The 17,562-nt window shown below is 39.2% G+C and overlaps 1 protein-coding gene and 1 pseudogene across 2 annotated transcripts in view; both read left to right on the forward strand.

Moving 5' to 3' along the window:
• Positions 1–17,562, forward strand: part of LOC308438992 (cathepsin 7-like) — a gene marked incomplete at both ends in the record, with an annotated part of 94,563 nt that overhangs the window by 24,062 nt on the left and 52,939 nt on the right. The gene's annotated exons all lie outside the window — the stretch shown is intronic.
• Positions 297–6,826, forward strand: LOC308436194 (necdin-like; annotated as a pseudogene). The gene is made up of 2 exons: positions 297–304; positions 6,252–6,826. The product of its transcript is annotated as a necdin-like (transcript).

Below are 17,562 nucleotides of genomic sequence, written 5' to 3' on the forward strand. Positions count from 1 at the left end.
AAGATTAACCTTAGTCACTTTGTTCTAGGACCTCCTATATTAATTATGAAAATGCCTTACAAACTTACTTATCGGACAATCTTATGGCATTTTCTCAGTTCAAGTTCTCTCCTTTCTAATGAGTCTAGCTTGCATCAAGTTGGAATACAAACCAGCAGGCACAGAGAGAAGATTAAAAATATGTGCGTGTGAAGAGTGGACAGCCATCTCATGTTATTGACTTAATTTCCATTGCTTCAAGTGTTTCTCTACTTAGGATGATATGACTTGTAGATTTCTTATGTATAACTTTTAGTATGGTGAGGTAAGTTCTCTCTAGCTGTATATTATCTTTTATATTTACATGAAGATTTACTAAATTTTGTCAAAAGTTTTTGCTGCATTTATTTACATGATTATGTATTCTTTACTACATTTATAGATTTGCATATGTCGAACCATCCTTGTATTTCAGGGTTGAAGCCAACATGGTCATGGTATATAATTTTTTTGCTGTATGGTTGCATTCTGTTGGCAGGCATTTTAAAATCTATATTCATCATGAATATCAGCCTATATCTATTTTCTAATTAATTAATTAATTAATTAATTAATTAATTAACATTCTAACCAGTGCTCCCTCCCAGTTCTCACCTCAGAGACGCTCTCCTCATTCTGCCTTCCCTTTTCTCAGAGAAGTTGGGCCCTTCTTGTATATTCCTCCACCCTAGCACATAAAAACTCTGCACGGTTAAATGTATTTTCTTCCACTGTGGCCAGACAACGATTTCCTATTGGAGACCAGACTCCACAGTCAGGGTGCAGCTTTAGGAACAGATAGCCTGCAATCCAGTTGTTGGGAGACAGCCATGGAAACTGAGTTACACATTTGCTACTTATGTGCCAGTATCCTCTTTCCAGCCTGAGTATGCTCTATGGTTTGTGTCCATGTTGACTAATTCTCTTGGTATTCCTGTGGAGTTTCTATCTCGTTCAGAGCCTACAAAACTTCCTCCAACTCTTCTATAAGGGTCCTGCCCTCTGTCCAATGTTTGACTGTGGTTATCTGCATCTGTTTTAGATAGCTTCTGAGTAGAGCTTCTCAGAGTACAGTTATGCTATCTTCTGTCTGCAAGCATAACAGAATATTATTAATAGTGTCAGGAATTGTGTTTGCCCATGTGATGTTTTTCAAGTTGGAGGAGTTGGGTATTCCTTTAGTCTCTGCTCTACCTTTGTCTCTGCATTTCTTTCAGACAGCACAAATTTTGGATCAAATTTTTGCCAGTGAGTTGATGTTCTCATCCCTGTTCTGGGGTTGCTGCCTTGCTACAAGGAGGTGGCCTCTTCTGATTTTATGTCTCTACTGTTTGGCATCTTAGCTAAGGTCACATGCATTTCCTTCTTGGAGCCTCCCTGTCTTATTAGGATTTTATTGTTGTGAACAAACACAATGACCAAGGCAACTCTTATAAGGACAATATTTAATTGAAACTAGATTATAAGTTTAATCCATTATCATCAAGGTGGGAGCATGGCAGCATCCAGGTAGGCATGATACAGGAGGAGCTGAGAGTTTTTACATTTTTATCTGAAGGCTGCAAAGAGAATGCTGACCTTCAGGCAGCTAGAATGAGGGTCTTAAAGTCCAGATCCATAATGACGCACCTATTGCCACAAGGTCAAACTTCCAAATAGTGCCACTCTGAACCAAGCACGTTCAAACCATGACATTCCACTCCACGGTCCTCATAGTCTAGTTCAAACACACAGGTTTATGGTGGCCATAGCAAAAAGTACATTTAGTCCAACTTCCAAAGTCCCCATAGTCTATAGCAGTGTCAGCAATGTTAAAGTCCAAAGTCCAATGTCTCTGATGTAAAAAAAAAAGGTTTTTGGGGCCTCTGAGACTTTTTCAAAATACCCTAAAGACACAGAAATGGTTAGTCAGACTCAGAGATTTTCCAGTCACCTCAAGGCTATGAGATCTAGCCTGTGCCTTACAAAACAAACAAACAAACAAACAAACAAAAACAAAAACAACAAAAAACAAAAACAAAAACAAAACAAAAAACAATGGCTCAGAGTAATTCTCAGAAATAAACAAAATAACAAAAACAAAAACCACATATACCAAATGATAGCCACCTGGCTCTCTAGAAATCCCTAGATAGGGTCCTGACACATGCCATAGTTAACTCATGCTCTAATCACCCAATTCTGAGAAACAAAACTAGGATAAAACCACTCAAAGTTTTGACATATATGAACAAGGTTCTGAAAATGTAAAAGTTTTAGTGGACAGGTCAAGCTATACTGACCAAGCTGAGTTAAGACAAAACAAAAATGACTGCTTTAGGAATAGCTCCCCTACCCTTCCCTGTACTGAATTTCAAGGAGCATGCAAATTGTCAACAACCTTACTGCCATAGTTCCCCCCCACCCCCCGTTTTCTTCCCTCTTTCTCTCTTTTTTTTTTTTGAAAATTATACTGCTGACCACTGGTAAAATAGTAGTTCAACCCGCTCACAAAAAAGTATAAAAGATGTGTAGTTTTTGAGTTCAGGGTTGGCTCTCCCTGCGAGGATGAGCAACCCATGCACATGGAATAAAACCTCTTACCATTACAGTGGTCTAAAGTCTAATTGTGTTCTGTGGGTTGAGCTCCAGAGCTAAGACTCTGCGGGGTCTTACAACATCGCTTCTGAGATCCATCCAATCCCTTAACTGTAATCCCTGAATCAAGACAGGAACCAGCTGGGCAAACCCCAAACTCTGCATCTCCATGTCAAAATGTTTTCAGATCTTCAGCTGCTTTTTAATTTTTGTTGACTACAATGAACTTCTTTCTGCTGGGCTTGTTCCACTTCCTATTAGCAGCATTCCTCAGGAGACAGCCTATGACTCTGGCTTCTCAAAAAATCTTCAGGTTTCAAAGGCAACTTCTGTGTTACAGCTTCTGCTTTCAGTGTCTGTAACCACACATGATCTGGGATCCTCCAAAGGACTTGTGTCACTTCTCCAGCTCTGCCCTCTGTAGCACTGTAGGCTCAGGTTGATACACTCCACTGCCACTGCTGTTCTTGGTGATTATCCCACAATACACTGGGGTCTTCCACTGCAACTAGTCTTTAACAATAGCTTTTCACAGGCTCTCTTCAACTTCTTTGCATGACCTCTTCAGTCCTGGGCACCAACTACAACTGAGGCTGCACCTTCACCAATGGCTGTCCCTGACCTCTCAGTGCCAAGCCTCAGTTGCTTTTTAGGACTCCTTTATGCCTTCAGAAATGGTACCATCTGGGGGATTCTTAAACATTACTAAGTACAGTGGCAACCAATTTACAACCTTGGCAAACTCTGGAACACAGCTTCTTTGTTTTCTCAGAAAACACTTCCAAAATGTCACCTCAGTGATGCTGGTCTCCTTTCAATCACCACCAATTTCTTAGCCCCAACTAACCAGTATCAATTGTCCCAGTAGTCCCTTTTATTTTTCACTCAAAATCCAGAACCACATAGCCAAAGCGGCCTTGTTCTGATGCTTGCTGGGGCTGGAACATGCCCCTGCCCCCCCCCCTTTCTATTACCAGCTTTCTGCCTTCCAACTCCCTCACTGCCTAAGCTTGGCTTTCCTGGAGCTTGCTATATAGATTGACCTTGAACTCAGAGATCTGCATGGCTTTGTCTCCTGGGATTAAAGGTGTATACCACTATCCCTGGATCTAAACGTAGCTGAATGGGATCTTACCCTCAAATTTTTTAATCTGTTTTCTCCTAGAACACAGGATTGGACTCCATTTCACTTCCTTGTGCCCCTTTAATACTTGAAGCATATATTTTATATTCTTTCTTTTTAAACTTGCTACACTTGTTCAATATGCTCTTCATGAGACTTAACCAGAGAACAAAGCCTTTAGTGGGCATTTTAGAGATTTTCTTTGTCAATGCAATTAATTAAGTCTCTTTACCTTAGACTCAGGTAGACTCTTTAGACAAGCACAAAAAGCAGCCACAGTCTTCTCCCAAATACCACAAATCCGGTCTCTAGGTCACATACTGAAACTCTTCTCCACTGAACTCTCTTGGGCCAGGTCTGCACAGCTCAAATCAGTCTCAGCAACAAAGTCTGTCATATTTCTACTGTTGATTATGCTTCACTTAAAGCATTCTACTGCTCTCCAAATCCAAAGTCTCAAAATCCACATTCTTCCAGACAAAAGTATGGTCAGGCTTATCACAGCAATGTCCCAGTCCCTGGTACCAACTTTTGTCTTAGTTATGGATTTATGCTGTGAACAGACACTATGACCAAGGCAATTCTTTTAAGGACAACATTTCATTGTGTCTGGCTTACAGGTTCAGAGATTCAGTTCATTATCATCAAGGTGGGAACATGGCAGCATCCAGGTAGGCATGGTGCATAAGGAGCTGAGAGGGTTTACATCTTGATTTGAAGACTGCTTAGAGAATTCTGACCTCCATGCAGCTAGAATGAGGGTCTTAAAGCCCATGCCCACAGTGACACACATATTGCCACAAGGCCAAACCTCAAAATAGTGCCACTTCCCCAGGCCAAGCGTATCCAAATCATGGCATTCTTTATCTCAGGTCTCTAGGGCATCCTAGAGATTTCTGCTACCCCAGTAGAATATGAGACATTAGAAGGCAAACATCAATTTTTGAGAGCATTTGCTTAAACAAGGGCATTGTTTCTTATCAAAGGTCTTGGCATATCTAAGATTATAACAAAATGAAACAGATTTTGTATCATGCCTTACAAAGCTTTCCCAAGTTAAGCAAAGGCATAAACAACAGTGAGAAATAGGTGTCCTTATGTCGGAGGCTTGCTCCAGCAGGTCTGTTTCTCTCCTCACGATAGCTGAGGGAGAAGAGCGTTGACAGGAGCAAGACTTGGAATTCTGAGATATTTAGGGTTGCTTTCAATATTAAAATGTTCACCTACCTTAAGCTTAACTTACTTTGCAGTGGTAGCCTGTCTGAATCCAGTCATTAGGAAGAAGATATTAATGGGGAAAAACTTGGTTGTGAGAACATCAACTCTTCCAACCCTCTCCCTTGCTGTTTGAGCAGGATCCACAAAGGTAGTTCTTGCTTCTCTGGACACTGCCATTGAAAATTTTCTTTCAGCTTAGAGATGAATCATATTCATAGATTACACTATGTTCTCAGGAGGACAACCTTTGTCAAACTGTTTTTCATTATAACCATGTCTTTGACATTCAAAGTTTCCTGTTTTGGACCATAAATGATGAAATAAATCACTCAAAGTAATGCCTGGTCTAACCATCAGCTCTTCATACTTCCCATGAAAGTCTGGGTGCAACTGTTTGTCTTTTAGGAGATCATTTTCTTTTTGTATCATGGCTCTATGCTAGTATAAATTCTCACATCCTCCCATAATCTAATGTGGGATATCTGAGAATAATTGAAGAGTTTCGATTTTACATTTCTGAGACTCTTTATGGTTTAGTAAATAAAACTACTATGCAGACATTTCTCTCTGTTGTTTGATCCTTATTCTTGAGTTGAATGTGGAATAGCTTTGTCCTGGTTGAGTTATTATCTGCCCTTTCTCCTTTGTTCTAAGTAGTGAGATGTATATATATATATATATATATATATATATATATATATATATATATATATATATATATATATATATATTTCTATTTACTTACCCTATTAGAATGTGTTATACTTTTTCCCCCTAGAGTAACATCCTATTTGGCAAAGCTAATTCACTCATTTAGGTGCTCAAATAATATGGCATTATGCTCTGGGTTATTGGTATAGCATCCCAGATTAGTTTGACTTCTTTACTTCTCCCACTGGGATGTAGATCACTGTTATCCCAATCTTTCTTCTAGGCATTTTTCTGTCAGGGAACATCTTTCTGGCAGTGGGGATGGGGAAGGAGATGTGAATGAATATTTGACTAGTTTGCCCTTGAATAATAGATACAGGCCTCTCCTGATTAGGGAAATTTTGAAACTTTTGGAAGTCAGGTTGATGTATGAGGATCTCTTTACTGAGTGATGACATCTTGTAAGATGAGGATTCTCCTTCTATTCCTCATCGTTGCGTCTTAGAACTTAATTTAGGTCTGAGTACTCTGCAGCTAAAACTTGAGAATTTGTCCTCCAGGTTTTGATTAATTCTGGGTTGGCTTATAGGTCAAGACGTGAGCTTATTTTCAACATTTCTGAGGCTTCTTTTTGTGCTACAGAATACGCCTAATTGTGTGACAGCTTTGTTAAACACTGCCATCTGGTGACCACTTTCCTGCACAGAGTATTAGGGCTGCACCCTAGGCTGAGCAATCTCCACACCAGGGAGTTTTCCCTTGTCAAAGCACTTAGCACAGAAGAGCTGGACTGGGTGGTGCTGAACAACCACATGCACATGACAGGCCTTCTGCTCCTGATCCTGAGCCTCATCTATGTGAAGGGCCATGGGACCAGAAAGGGTGAGGTCTGGGATGTACTGTGCATCCTGGGACTGAGGCTCTTGAAGAAGTACTGCACTTTTAGAGGTGTGAGAAAAATTATCATGGAGGAGTTTGTCCAGCAGAATTATATGAAGTGCCAGCTTGTGCCCCACATCAAGCCTTTCAAGTACGAGTTCTTCTGGGGGGTTCAGAGCTACCAGTGAAATCACCAAGATGCAGATCATGAAGTTCCTGGCCAGAGTCTTTAAGAAGGATCCCCAGGCTTGGCCTTCCAAATACAGAGAGGCTCTGGAGCAGGCCAGAGCTCGCTGGAGGGTAATCTTGCTGCCCAGCTCTCCCCACACCCAACCCTGCAGCAGTGTCTCTGAGGACTAAAAAGGTCCAGGGGCACATTGATAGTTTCTGACCCATACTAGGGCTGCATAAGGGTGGGGTTGGTTCATTAGAGTATTCCGGATTCACAGTGCATTATTTCATGTATAATTATTTCATGTATAATTTCCCACACAATGCTTATATACCTTGTAATGCAATGTATTCAGTTGTGTACTTGTCTAGTGTTTAAGACTGATGCATCTGTGTTTATAAATAAGAAAGTTGGTACTTTCACTTTTGTGCTTTCTTGGATTTTTGTACAAGAAATATGCTGTGCTAAACTTGTGAACTACATTGAGGTGAGGTGTTCAGTATCTTGTTCTTTGTATGGGACTGATGATCTGTATCAACAAAGAAGGCCCTGGAGATTTAGCAGGACTGACTAGCAGCACAGACCTGACCAAGAGAAAGGTCAAGGCCTCTCTCTCTATGACTTCAACTGGCACAGGAAGCACCCATGTAGAATGGACTAGTTTGAACTGTACTGTTCTTAGTGTAGCCCTTAACACACTTTACAAAACATGCACACAACCACATCACAAATAAACTTAAAAGTAAGCATTAAAAAACGCAATTCCCATCAAGACCCCAAGAACAATTGGTCTAGACATTAAAAGGGCAATTACTTCATATGGAAAAACAAACAAACAAACAAACAAACAAAAAACCCTGCCTTAAGCCTAAGTTACTTTCCTCCTGCCACCCATCCAGATGATGCTCAGTCTAGCCATAGAACTAAAAGAAAAAAAAGGACAGAAAAGTCTAAAGCATGGTTTCTAAGCACCTCAACATCTAGGTCCCTTGTTGGCCCAATCATGTGATCAGGAAGGCTGTTGTGACCAACGTGGTGTGGGAGGCTATGAGCATTATCCACTTTAATGTCCTTGTAATAAGTTTACATGATGGATGTGGCTTGAGGTACGTGCTTTCTCAAGATTACTTTTGCTATTTTTACTTGTAGCTTAGATATGGGTGATGTCTTCATTCCAGACAGAATATCAATTCCTTTTAGAATTTTTTGTAGAAGGATTTGTCAATGTAAGACTAGCTTGGTGTGTGTGTGTGTGTGTGTGTGTGTGTGTGTGTGTGTGTGTGTGAGAGAGAGAGAGAGAGAGAGAGAGAGAGAGAGAGAGATGAAAGATGAGAGATATTTTCTATAGAGAGGCATAAGGATCATTTTATTTGTCTGGTGAAAACTATTGCAATTTCTCATCACATGCAAATTGGATTGCCTACTATATGATAAATAACAGGTTGGTCAAGTTATTAACTAGTAAGAAAGTACCAGGCTCTTAGATGGGCACTATCTGTGAAACTTCTTGGCTTCCTGAGGGGATGGGGAAAGGCTTATGATGCCCTAATAAATAAGTAATAAATAACAAATAAGTAAAAAAAAATTTTCCTTGGGCTTTTACTGGTTCCTTGTCCAATTTCTTTCAGATATTGAAAAGGATAGGCAAATATTGTGGTATAGTTGACAAACAACGAACCAGTGTCCCTTGCTGTCTCCCAGTTAGTGGTATTTTCTTATGTGTCTCTACAGAACATAATACCTTGCTTTCAAGGACAGTGTGCTCTCATTTCCTTAAGAAATGTTATCTTTTTAGTCTCTGACCAATTTATCACAGATTGTCGCACTTCACAGTGCAGAAACTATTTCTTTCTAGCCTTTAAAAATTTGCCTTTGATCTACATAAATTGGTGATCTTTCTCCTTCCAGCATCCAAATCAGCTATCACCACTATAAAAGGTGAGAGATTACGCTAGAGTGCAAGCCAGGGCTCAGTAGGGGGCGCTTGGTTTCTGCTCTCTAGTCAGTTTTTGATACTTAATATTATCGTCAAAATCGCCAAATAACTTAGCTTGCTTAAATACTTTTGCACATTTTAACAAAGAAAAATTAATGACTCAGTTTATTTTGATTCAAACAAGCATAGTGAAAATGGAGACACACACAGAATGCTGGAGAACATTCATTTACTTTTACTAGGATGAGTTAGAAAAGCATTCTCCTCTGGGATAAAATTCGTGAAATCTCCTTGCAGCCCAGAGTTAGTGATGAATTCCAGGACATCATCAATATCAATCCACAAGTCTGGCTGCAAATAGAGTATTTCTGTAAGGTCTATCAAATACTTCTGTTGCCCTTCCATACAAAAATATTACAACTGGGGGTGGGATCTGAGGAAAGTCCTTCCTCATTAGGGGAAGAAAGGAAATCAAATGATCAGCGTATTAATAGGCCAGTCCCTGTTTGGATGGGTGCTTCTATTTTCAGGTGCTTTTGTAGAGAATAAAGTAAGCTAATTCCAGTTCCACTCAAGTTTTGCACGGCATGTATTTACCTTGAATGCATTCAGAACAATTCTTCAAAATGTGGCCATATAATAAGCCTATCATGGGAATGGAAAAATATCTTGGCATTTAACAGCACATACTGCTCTTACAGAAGACACAAGTTCAATGGCTATCATGACCTTTACAACCACTTGTAACTCAAGCTCTTGGAGGATCTGACACTTCTGATCTCAGGGCACCTGCACTCACATACACTTCTTCATAATACACACAAATAAAGGCAGGATAGACAAAGCCACTTTATTTGTCATAATATGTTGTGATCAAAACATACCAAATGTCATGCCATAACATGCAAAGGGACAATGCTGGGAAGCAGTGGGAAATTCAGCCAGAGTCTAACTCAGCCTATAAGATTGGGATTCTACTGACAGTGTCCTTTGCCTAACAGAAGCTTTGCAATTTTATGAGGTCCCATTTGTTCATTTTGATTATAGAATATAAGCCATTGCTGTTCCATTCAGGAAAATTTCTCCTGTGCCTATGTATTCTAGGCTCTTCCCCACTTTCTCTTCTATTAGTTTCAGGGTATCTGGTTTTATGTGGAGGTCCTTGAACAACTTTGACTTGAGTTTTGTACAAGGAGATAAGAATGGACTGATTTGCATTCCTCTACATGCCGACTGTCAGTTGAACTAGCACCATTTGTTGAAAATGCTGTTTTCCCCCCATTGTATGTTTTTAGCTTCTTTGTCAAAGAACAAGTAACCATAGCTCTGGGGACTCATTTCTGGGTCTTCAGTTCTATTCCATTGATATACCTTCCTGTCTCTGTACCAATGCAATGCAGTTTGTATCACGGTTGCTCTGTAATACAGCTTGAGGTCAGGGATTGTGATTCTCCCAGAAGTTCTTTGATTGTTGAGAATAGTTTTTGATATCCTGGGGTTTTGTTATTCCAAATGAATTTGCAAATTGTTCTTTCTAACTCTATAAAGAACTGAGTGGGAATTTTGATGGGGATTGTACTGAATTTGTAGATTGCTTTCAACAAGATGGCAATGTTTACTCTATAAATCCTGCCAATCCATGAGCATGGGAGGTCTTTCCATCTTTTGAGATCTTCTTAAATTTCTTTCTTCAGAGAATAGAAGTTGTTGTCATACATACAGGTCCTTCATTTGCTTGGTTAGAGTTACACCAAGGTGTTTTATATTTGTGACTATTGTGAAAGGTGTTGTTTCTCTAATTTCTTTCTCAGCCTATTTATTCTTTAGGTAAAGGAAGGCAACTGATTTCTTTGAGTTAATTTTATATCCAGTCACCTTGTTGAAGTTGTTTATCAGGTTTGGGAGTTCTCTGGTGGAATTTTTGAGGTCACCTAAGTATACTATCTTATCATCTGCAAACAGAGATATTTTGACTTGTTCCTTTCCATTTTGTATCCCTGGACCTCCTTTTGTTGTGTAGCTGCTCTGGGTAGGACTTTTATTACTTTATTGAATAGGTAGGGGGAGAGATTCTGTAAGGTAAAGGACACTGTCAATAGGAAAAAACTACAAACAATAGATTGGGAAAAGATCTTTACCAATCCTACATCCAATAGAGGACTAATATCCAATATATACAAAGAACTCAATAAGTTAGACTCCAGAGAATCAAATAATCCTATTTAAAGATGGTGCAAAGAGCTAAACAAAGATTTTTAAACTAAGGACCAAATGCCTTAGAAGCACCTAAATAAGTGTTCAACATTTCTAGTCATCAGGTAAGTGCAAATCAAAACAACCCCAAGATTCCACCTCACATCAGTCAGAATGGCTAAGATCAAAAACTCAGTCCAAGAAAGCAGGAGAGGTCTGTGCCATGTTAAAGAAAACTACCATCTCTTTAGTAGATGAAATTATTTTTATTTTCATCCATGTTTGTTTATGTTTTGAGTGTTCCATATAGTATATTTTCATTACATTTCCCCATTCTCCAACTCCTTCTTACCACATACTTCTATCCCACCTCAAACCCCATCATAGCTTTTGCTTTAATGAAATTAAAACAAAACAAAACAAATTCCCAAAACCAGAATAAAACCAAAGCAAACCAGAAACAGCACACAAAAAGTAAAGTAGTTCAGTTTTTGGTTGCTCACTACTTCTGGAGTGTTTATGATCTCCATTGAGGAAAGCTGGTTTCCCCTCTGTGAGCAGCTATCAGTTGAAAATAGCTTCTTGTCAAGGATGGGACATTGTGCCTACTTTCCTATTTCTGTGCTGGGATTTTGTGTTACTTGAGCTTGTGTAGGATTCTGTAAACTGACACAGTGTGAGTCCATACATACATCATCTGTGACATGTCAGAAAACTCAGTTTCCTCGAAGTTGTCAGCCACCTCAGCTCTTGCAATCTTCCCATTTCCTCCACTGCATAGATTCCCGAGTCTTGAGTAAAGGAATGGCATGAAGACAACCTATGGGAGCTGTTTTTTTTTTTTTTTTTTTGTCTTTCCGTCTCTGCTTAGTATCTGGGTGTAGAAGACCATGAAGTTAAACATTGTAAATTGTGTAAAACAACAATGGCAGCAGGAACAACATAAATCCACAACAACCAAAATTAAATCTAAAACTAAAACCAAAACCTTTCTTCTACTTAAGACTGTTTTTCATGACTGTGGGAATAGCAGGGAGGGAGCTACATCTTTCCTATGATTTCACTCAGCTAATTGTTTTATCCTTAGGGTGTTATTTTAGGCTCCTTGAACTTACATTTACTTTTATCACTGTGCTGAGATAACACTTTACTAAAGCAACTTAGAAAAAAAAGATTTTATTTGCCTCATAATCTGAAGGTAGAGACCATAGAAGGGAAATCATGGTTGCATAGGTGGGTGAATCTGGTCCTACTGTCTTCAGAGTAAGAAGCTAAAAACAAAAAAATGTTTGTGTTCAGATCACTATCTCCATTTTTTAAAAATTGAAAATAGATTCGTCTCTTGTACATTACACCCTGACCATTCTTCCACCTCCCTTCATTCCTCTCATCTGCCCCACTTCTTTCTTCTATAAATTCATTCTTCCTGTGATTACCTTCACAAGAAAGCAGACCTCTAAAAGAAAATAACAAAGGAGAAAAAAAACAAAATACAGTAAGAAAAGGCAAAAGACTTGTCTCAGGCAGGGTTTCTATTCCTGCACAAACATTATGACCAAACAGGAAGTTGGGGAGGAAAGGGTTTATTCAGCTTACATTTCCACATTGTTGTTCATCTCCAAAGAAAGTCAGGACTGGAACCCAAGCAGGTCAGGAAGCAGGAGCTGATGCAGAGGCCATGGAGGGATGTTACATACTGACTTGCTCCCCTGGCTTGCTCAGCTTGCTTTCTTGTAGAACCCAGATGGACCAGCCCAGGGATGGCACCACCCACCATGGGCTGGGACCTCCCTCACTGATTACTAGATGAGAAAATGCCTTACAGCTGGATCTCATGGAGGCTCTTCCTCAACTGAGGCTCCTTTCTCTGTGACAACTCCAGCTTATGTCAAGTTGACACACAAAAACAGCCATTACATGCCCTAATATTGAGGCTGGGCAATGCATCCGATAGAAGAGAAGAGTTCCAAGAGCAGGCAAAAGAGTCAGAGACATACCTTCTCCCACGGTTAGGAATCCCACAAAAACATAAAAATTAACATCTAACATGTACAGAGGGCCTGGTACAGATCCATGTGCAGAATGCATGACTGCTGCATCAGTCCCTGTGAGCCCATGTGAACCCTGTTTAGTTTGAAACAACTAAGTGAGTCATGCTCTCCTGGCATCCTCCATCTGCTGGGACTCCTGCCTATCTTCTGTTGGGTTCCCCAAGATGTGAAGAAGGGCACAGTGGAGACCTCCAATTTTAATACTGTCCTGATAATGTAAGGCTGTGAGTTTTTGCATCCACAAAGTCTCTCTGATGGTGATAGAGAAGGCATTGATCTGTGACTGTAGTAGGAATCATTTCATTGATTTTCTTTTTCTTTTATTGTTAGTTATGTTTGATTCTACTTTACATCTCTAGGCTACCAATTTCCAGTTTCTAGATATCCAAGTCATGTTGAATATGGTTTTGTAGAGTGGGCCTAAAGTTAAATATCAGTTGACCACACCCACAAGTTCTAAACCATTATAGCCCTAGCATGTCTTGCAGGCAAGACAGATTGTAGGTCAAAATTTTTGTTTGGGTTGATGTACAGGTTTCAATTTTAGTGGTATGCAGAGTACTTTCCCACATGAAATAGACTAGAATGTAGGGGTGAAAGCTTCATGTGAGCACCACCTCTAACCTCTATGTTCAATGAACTGAGTAGGTGCTGTGCTAAACAATGTGACCCCACTGTCATTTCTGGAGGGTGACTCTCTGTCCCACCATTGACTTCAGTTCTTTTGCTCTGGAATCCTAGACCACTGGAATGCTTTCATCCACATCAGGATCTTGTGCACCATGCTAAACCATTTAACAAACATCCCAAGAGCATAGCCAGAGATGCATGCTCATGGAGATTACTAGTCTTCATTACATTTATAAAAAAATTTGATATTATAAGATCCCCATAATAACTTTAAAAACAAACTCATATGACTGAGCATAGACTCTCATACTTTAAAAATGCATTTTCTCTGGTGGTGCAAAAACCTACCCAGTCCATCTAAGAATCTGTAGTCCTTATTAGTCCCAAAAATGTCCAATTGCCCAAAATTTCTTCCAAGACTCAACAAACTCTCCCAACATTGCTCTCATTAAAGAAGCCAAGACAATATTGAGAGTATACCCCCAAATCCAAAAAGGAGAAAGGAAGAGATAGTGATAGCAAAACCACTAATAGCACCTAAATCCAGTATGACAAATACCAAATTCTAAAACCATCTTTTATTTATCCTTACAATTTTATTTAAAAAAGAGAGATAAGTGTACAGATTTTTAAAAGCATTCTTTTAGAGGCTTGATAGCATGAATTGAAATCCCACTAGTTACCATAAGCATAAAGTACATGTAGAACAGAATGTAACATGGAAAAAGTCACAGTTTTCTTGGTGTGTAGATTAAACATAATGATCTTTGAATACCAAAAATTGCCACAAGGGTATATTTCTACCTCTTAGATTATTAATGATTTAAGGTCCAGGTGTACCACACTCCGAAAGGGTGCTATATACTTAATGTTTTGCCTAAGAAGGACTGAGGCTTTCACTATTTGACCTTTGTTATTCTTGAGCTTCATATGGTCTGCGACTTGTTTTAGGGGTATTCAGAGCTTTCTGGGGCTAGTATCCAATTATCAGTGACTGAATATTATATTTGCTCTTTTGTGACTGGGTTACCTCACTCAGGATAATATTCTCTAGATACATCCATTTCCTTAGGAATTTCATAAAGTCATTATTTCTGATAACTGAGTAGTACTCCATTGTGTAAATATACCACGATTTTTGTATTTGTTCATCTACTGAAGGACAACTGTGTTCTTTCCAGCTTCTGGCTATTATACATAGGACTGCTATGAACATTGTAGTGCATATATTCTTAATGTTTGTTAAAGCACCTCCGGGGTATATGCCCAGAAGTGGGATAACTGGGCTTTTAGGTAGGACTATGTCCAATTTTCTGAAAAACCACCAGACTGATTTTCAGAGTGGCTATACCAGCTTACCACCCCACCAACAGTGAAGGAGTGTTCCTCTTTTTTTTGCAATATTACAACGGAATTGTGTTAAAAACCACATGGTACTGGTACAGAGATCAGCAGGTTGATCAATGGAACAGAATAGAAGATCCAGAAATTAACCTTCACACATGCAGCCATTTTTGATATTTTTTGATTTTTGAAAAAGGAGCTGAAAACATTCAATGAAAAAAGAACAGCGTATTCAACAAATGGTGTTGGATCAACTGGCACTTAGCATGCAGAAGAATGAAAATAGACCATTTCGAGACAACACGGGACTGGTGAGAACCAGGTGAGAATGGATTCCGACTAGCCAGGGGGCAGAGAGATCTCAGCGGAGCACTCAGAAAGTGTGTACCTGCCTGCCTAGCTTGATCCAGGGATACAGGAACCTGGTGGCATCAGGCCCTCTGTTCTCAGCCGGCCGCTTCCTGGGTGCACAAAAGGCACTTGGAACATCAGCCACCAGGAACAGCAGAGATCTGGGGACATAGGCCGCGTACAAGGGAAAGGTCAGAACCAATCACTGACAATAAAATGGCAAGAGGAAAGTGAAAGAATGTACCTCTGGGAAACCAAGACAACCTGGCAACACTAGAACCCCGCTCTCCCATCACAACAAACAGTGGAATGCAAAACACTCCAGAAAAAGAAGACTCAGACATGAAATCCTACCTCAAGGTGATGATAGAGATCTTTAAACAAGAACAGGAGGAAAAGCATAAAGAACTATAAGCTTTTAAAGAAGAAACAAGAAATACACTCAAAGAACTAGAAGAAAACAGAAGCAAAGAGATGAAGAAATGGAAGAAGGAATTTAAAATGGAAATTGACACAATAAAGAAAACACTATAAGAGAAAACCCTAAAGGTAGAAATCCTAAAAAAGAAACCAGGAGTCACAAATGCACACATTTCCAACAGACTACAACATTGAAAACATAGACAAAACAGTCAGAGAAGATGCAAAAATCAAAAAGCTCCTAACTCAAAATATCCAGGAGATCCAGGACACAGTGAGAAGACCGAACCTAAGGATAATAGGGATAGAAGAGGGCAAAGAATATCAACTAAGAGGTACAGTAAATATCCTCAACAAATCCTGGAAAAAAACTTCCTACCCTTAAAAATGAGATGACCATTACCATAAAAGAAGCCTACAGAACTCAAAATAGGTTAGATGAGAAAAGAAACTCCTCCCAACACATAATAGTCAAAACACCAAGTGCCCAAAGCAAAGAAAGAATACTAAAAGCAGTAAGGGAAAGAGGTCATGTAATATACAAAGGCAGACAAATCAGAATCACACTTGATTTTTCAACAGAGACTATGAAAGCTAGAAGAGCCTGGACAGACATCATGCACACCCTAAGAGAGCACAAGTGCCAGCCCAAGCTGCTATACCCAGCAAAACTCTAAATCACCATAGATGGAGAGATGAAGATATTTCAAGACAAATCTAAATTTACACAGTATCTGACCACAAACCCAGCACTACAACAAATTATAGGTGGAAAATCCAATACAACGAGGGGAACTACATCCTAGTAAAAATAAGAAAACTCCTAAGCAAGAAAACCAAAAGGAGAAAGAGACACAGGAACAATTCAACGTACAAAAGCAATAATAGCGGGAAACAGCAACCACTATTCCCTGATATCTACTAACAGAAATGGACACAACTCTCCAATAAAAAGATGTAGGCTATCAGACTAGATACATAAATAAAACCCAGCATTTTGCTGCATCTAGGAAACTTATCTAAGAGATAAAGACAGACACTATCTCAAATTAAAAGGTTGGGCAAAAAACTTCAAAGAAAATGGCCCCAAGAAGCAAGCTGGTGTGGCTATTCTAATATTGAATAAAGTAAATTTCCAACCAAAAGGTATCAAAAAAGATAAGGAATGACACTTTTTACTCATCACAGAGGAAATCTGTCAGGAAGAACTCTCAATCCTTAACATATATGCTCCAAATACAAAAGCACCCATATTCATAAAAGAAACCCTACTAAAGCTCAAAAAATACATTTCATGCCACACAATAATAGTGGGAGACTTTAATACCCCACTCTCACCAATGGACAGATCATGGAAACAGAAACTGAACAAGGACACTCTAAAACTAGCAGAGAGTATGAACCTACTGGATTTAATAGACATCTACAGAACATATCATCCTAAAACAAAAGAATACACATTCTTCTCAGCACCTCATGACACATTCTCAAAAATTGACCATATAATTGGACACAGAATGAGCCTCAATCAATATAAGAAAATTGAAATACTCCCATGCATCATTTCATATCACCATGGTCTAAGGCTGATCTTTAATAACATCAAAGACAACAAAAATTCCATATATACATCGAAACTAAATATGCTCTATTAAATAATAGCAGGATCAAAGAAGCAATAAAGAAAGGAAATAAGGATTTTCTAGAATTCAATGAAAATGAAAACACTACATTCCCAAACCTATGGGATGCAATGAAAGCAGTACTGAGAGGAAAACTCATAGCTCTGAGTGTTTCCAAAAAGAAACTGGAGAGAGCATGCACTAGCAACCTGACAGCTCAATTGAAAGTTCTAGAACAAAAGGAAGCAGATACACTGAAGAGGAGTAGATGGCAAGAAATAATCAAACTTAGGGCAGAAATAGACCAAATAGAAACAAAAAGATCCATCCAAAGAATCAACAAAACCAAGAGCTGTTTCTTTTAGAAAATCAACAAG

Source organism: Micromys minutus (assembly GCF_963924665.1).
Source record: "Micromys minutus genome assembly, chromosome: 1".
NCBI classification, from domain to species: Eukaryota; Metazoa; Chordata; class Mammalia; order Rodentia; family Muridae; genus Micromys; species Micromys minutus.